Here is a 5,235-nt window from a genome sequence, read left to right on the forward strand (position 1 = left end):
TATCTTCCTTCTCTTCTTTTAGTACACATCTATTGAGCATCTACTATGTACCAAGCACTGTTCCAGGTCTGGGTAATTCTTACCCAGAATTCTTACCCAAACAAAAATTCTTACTCCATAGAGCTTCCGCGGTTGGGAAATCCTCTGTCCAAAAGCCTCTTTCCGTGACAGACTCCTACTAATTCTAAGATCCAGGGGCACCTGGGTGGCTCAGTAGTTGAGCATCTACCTTTGGCTCAGGTGGTGATCCCGGGATCCCGGGACCCTGGGATCGAGTCCCACATCGGGCTCCCTGCAGGGAGCCTGCTTCTCCCTCTGCCTATGTCTCTGCCTCTCTGTGTGTGTCTCTCACGAATAAATAAATAAATAAATAAATAAAATATTTACAAAAATAAAATTAAATTAAAATTAAATCCAGCCTGGGCAGGTAGCACCTCCTCTAGGAAGCCTTCAGAGGACGCCTTCTCTGAGCTCCCAGACTGGGCCAGGGGTCCCCTGGTGGCCCCTGGGCCTCCCCAAAAACCCAACAGATTGCAGATGCACACTGCATAGGCATGGACGTGTGCATCTCCCTCATGGGAACACGAGTTCCTCCTTAGGGAATGACCCCCACTTACCCATGGAATCCCAGTGCCCAGCAACTGTAGTAGAAGGAGACTCAAATAACTAGACGACCAGAATGAGGAGGAACAGGCAGATGAGGTTGGAGAGAAGGGATGGTTAACTTCAAGCTTAGGCTAGAATGGCCACTCCTTCACTCAGCGGCCAGAACCAGGAGGGCAGAAATCTTGGGCTCTGGGATCAGCTTGGCAGTGGCCAGGGCTCCAGAAGGTGGTGGTTAAAGGAAAAAGATGTGAGGCTTGTTGGTTGTGCTTGACAAGGATGCCAGAGGATCTCCTTACCTCTCCCTGGTTTAGAAGCTCTTTTTCAGAGTTCCTCACAGCTGCTGGGGGAATGGAGCTCCCCTCTGGTGATGATTGGAATGGTCACCAAGTGAGTGTGGTATAGCCCATCCCCCTCCTGCACCCAGCACAGTGGGTCCTGGAATTGAATGGAGGCACCTCTGGTCAAAGCCTCGGGCTGCTCTGCCAGGGAAGGGGGACCCAGCCCAGGCAGGTCAGCCCTAGTTTTAGGGAATCAGGAGACTCCAGGGACCTGGCTTTCACCCAGCTCAGGCCACTCTAGTGGGACGTCCCCTCTGTGAGCCTGTCTAGGAAAGAAGGCAGCCAAGATGTCCAGGACAGGCAGGAGGATGGAGCGCAGGAGCCCCCAGGGAAGTGCCGGCTGGGCTGTCGGTTGGTTGGTGCTGGCCAACCCAACACTTCTGAACGCCTCGGGACAGTGGAGATTCGCTGCTTTGAAGACTGTTTGGAGGCTCAACAGAGATAGTAATTGGAGAAACATTCTGTAAATTGAAAAAGATGATTAGTCCTGATGTTATTAGCTCAGCAGAGCCAGCAAAAGGAGAGGTGCTGAGGAAGAAGGAAGTGAATTTAAGTACACAATCAAATGTGTTTTGAAATGTCTTGTGATGGACACACACCTGTGCTGAGACACCTTGTCGTAGCAAAATGGTTTTAGGCATTTTCTTGAATGGGTTTTGTTCTTTCTAGAAAGCACCTACCAAGTGCTCAGCCCTCAGGAGCCAGGGATGCTGAAAAGTACAAAAAGATACAAGGCAAGGTCCTCCCAAGGGTAAGTGGGGAAGAGAAGCCAATGCTGTGGTCCTTCCAAGGCTCCTGTCGAGCTTCCTCCACCTCCTCTCCAGGGTGCCTGGGCAATGAGTTCCTTCCCATGCCACCCACCACGAAGCCTTCTGAAGTGTCCAGCACTGGGACACAGGTGCCTCTTGCATCCTCCATTGCCCTTGGGCCAGCACGTCTCTCTGAGCACTTGCCGGCTACATCCTTATGCTCACCATTCCCTCTGCCTAGAACACCTTCTCCCAGACAAGCCTCACTTGCTCCATCTGAACATGGCCAGAGCCCTCCCTAACAAACGTCTACAGGATGGCACCTGTCCCTTTCATCCTGTTCCGCTTCCCTCCATAGCAACCATCACCAACTAACGTGTTATATGTTTGTCTATTTTTCTTACCTTATTCCCTCATTAGAATTTAAGCTCTGCAGGAGTTTTATACCCACTTCTAGAACAGGTACTCAATAATAAAAAAAATGTTCAACATTGAATAAAATAATTTACTTAACAAAGATTTTCTGAGCGTCTGGTATGGGCTCTGCCTCCTGGTTGGTGCCGAGAATGCTGGGCAAACGAGACAGTCACAGTCTCCTTCTGTTCGGAGCTCACAGCCCAGCGAGCAAGATAAGGGTTAATTCAATAAGCACACAGATAAATATGTCATGACAAACTGTGCCAAGTAGAGGATGCTATAAGAGCGAATACCAGAGTCTGATCCCATGGAGGAGGAGTGGTGATCAAGGAGGGCTTCTCTGTGTCGGTGACATCTGAGTTCTGAAGGATATGGGAGAGTTAACTACACAAAGGAAGGATGCTCCAGGTGGGGCAGGGAAGTCTGCGGCAGGGAGGAGCCCATCACGTCAGGTGCAGTTAGTGAGAGCTAGTCCTTGTGACCGGAGCAGAATGCCCAGCTGTCCTGCAGGTGCCCTTACCACAGTGTCAGAGAAACCCCAGAGCAGGAAACAAGAGCTCCTTCACGCAGGCGCAGGCCGGGAGGCGCCGTCAGGTAACACTTCAAGAAGCCGGTCACTGCAACAAGTGACTGGAGTCACAAGTGGGCTGATGACTTTCACACTTGTCCTAATAGATGGTATAGCAGAAAAGGAAAGAAAAAAAGAAAATATCAAGCGTTGGAGGATGTGGAGAAAGGGGAACCCTCGTGCACTGTGGGTGGGAGCATATACTGGCGAGGCCACTGTGGGAAACAGTAGGGACATTCCTCAGAATATTAAACATAGAGTTGCGATCCAGCAATTCCACCCCTAGGAAGACACCCTAAATAATTGGAAGCAGGGACCCAAGCAGATATCTATACACCAACGATCATAGTGGCATTATTCGCTGTAGCCAAAACGTGGGCTCAACCCGAGTGTCCATCGACAGAGGAATGGACAAACAGAATGTGATGTATCCATAGCATGGAATGTTTCCCTGGAAAAGGAAGGAGAAAAAAAAAAAAAAGAAAAAGGAAGGAAATTCTGACACAGGCAACAACGTCGATGAGCCTTGAAGATGTGATGCCAAGTGAAATAAGCAGACACAGAAGGACAAATACCATGTGCGCCTACTCATACGACTACCTAGAGCAGTTAAATTCACAGAGACAGAAACTGGAATGGGCTGGGTCGGGCAGGGGGAACTTGAGTTGTTGGTTTAATGGGTACAGAGTTTTTGGTTTGGGAAAATGAAGCTCTGGAGATAGATGGTGCTGACGGCTACCCGACACTGAATATACTGAGCACCACTCACCTGTACAATTAAAACTGGTTAAAATGGTAAGGTTTTATGTTATGTATATTTTACCACAATAAAAAAACAGAAAGGAAAAAGACTGCAGTAAGAGTGATGGGGGAGGGTACAGAAGGGGTCCAATACAGGATGTCGTGGGACTTTGAAAGGGGCACCTAAAAAGGGGAGCATTTGAACTTGTCCAGTGGGGGGAGAGGTGGGACAGAGCAGGATGTGGTGGGAAGCATCCAGAAAGCAACTGGGACCAGGCCAGGTCTAAACTGAAGTTTGAATGGGACCTGGGGGGCACGTGTGGTATGTGATTCAGACAACAATGAGTGGCATTCATGAATTTATCCCACTGGACCATTCAGGGCCTTAGGTGTCCTGCTAGGAAGTTTGGCCTTTATCCTTGCAGGCAGGGGTTTCCACCAGGGATGACCTCCTTATGCTTTAGGAAGAGCACTGGGAGCATGGGAGAAGGGAGGAAGAGGGGAGCCCGGAGGGCATGGAGTGCTCAATAGTAGGTGTGGTGAGCGGTGCTGAGGCAGGTGAGATGGGGGGAAGCCGGTGGAAGAGGATTCCCCAGGCTCAGTTGCTAATAGCCCATGAAGGTGTGAAAGCTGACTCCCAGGCTGGAGGGGGGGCGGTGAGAGGGCTGCCAGGCCAGGGGGCCCAGGAAGGGAAGCAGGTCTGTGGATGGCAAGCATGAGGAGGTCTGTCGTGGACGTGTTGAGTTGGAAAAGCCCATTGGATGTCCAGATGGAGATATCCAGGGACAGGTAGACGGTAAGTCTGGAACTCTGGAACAAAGTCCACCCTGAAGACAGAGCCTGGGGAGTCATCAACATGTGGAATTCAGCTTCAGGCCCAGCAAGGCAGCTAAGGTGACCCAAGCATAGCCTGTGGGAAAGAAGAAAACATGCGGGCAGGATGCAAATGGTGGGAACCCCCCCACAGTCCCCCACCTCAGAGCATCAGAGGTCCAGATGCTCCTGAAACCCACTTCCCACTCTCTCCCAATTTCCTTCCTCCCCCTCTGACTGCTCTTCCTGTTATCCTATAAAGGATTCTTATTTCCCAGCCTCCTCTTAAAATTATATTAGGCAAGCTATTGCTGATACAATGTTACATAACAAACAGCCCCAAAAATCTCAGTGGCTTATTATAAAGGCCATTTATTTCTCACTCACAGGTCTGCAGTCAGTCTGGCGGCGCTGCTTCAGAGTGCAGCTTGAGGCTGCTCTTGGGTCCCCCTTGCTGGGGCCCAGGCCGAAGGGCAGAGGCTGCCTGGTGTGCTTTTTCAGAGTGGGTGAGAGGAGCACCAGATGCCAAGCCAATCCATGCAAGCACCCGCCGCTCCCAAGTCACATGGCCAACCCAGCATCAGCGGGGCAGGGAGAGGTATGCCTCCCACAGAAAGGGAGGTGGAGATTTGCTACACAAGCTACCGTGAATGAGCTTCTCTCAGGCTCTGTCCTTGACCTTCACTTTTCCTTTGGGCAAGTTCAGCCATGCCCATGGCATTGACCACACCTGAGCCTCCATGATGACTCCTGAAGACATCCTCCTGGCCCAGATGTTTCTCTCCTTACCACCACTGCTCACCCCCACCCCCCACCATCTGTTTAGTTAAAAGGTATTCCCACCTGGATGTCCCCTGGGTGATTCAAAATCCCTGTGTCCAGAAGTGGACTCATTATTTCTCCCTATCCAGTTCCTTCTTGGTTCCCATCTCTGTGCAAGGCACCAACACCAAGCCAACAACCTGGGCCAGAAACCCAAGATTGGGCCTCTACTCCTTTTCTT

General features: G+C 50.7%; 1 long non-coding RNA gene across 1 annotated transcript; it reads right to left on the reverse strand.

Annotated features, from left to right (window-relative positions):
• Positions 1-698: 698 nt before the first annotated feature.
• On the reverse strand, positions 699-4,793 carry LOC140630341 (uncharacterized). Its single transcript, XR_012028104.1, has 4 exons — positions 4,620-4,793; positions 3,448-4,329; positions 1,544-2,778; positions 699-1,405 (listed from the first exon to the last, which is right to left on the reverse strand). It is a non-coding gene; the product is annotated as an uncharacterized lncRNA (long non-coding RNA).
• Between the last annotated feature and the right edge of the window lie 442 nt (positions 4,794-5,235).

Source organism: Canis lupus, chromosome 3, assembly GCF_048164855.1.
Source record: "Canis lupus baileyi chromosome 3, mCanLup2.hap1, whole genome shotgun sequence".
Lineage (NCBI taxonomy): Eukaryota > Metazoa > Chordata > Mammalia > Carnivora > Canidae > Canis > Canis lupus.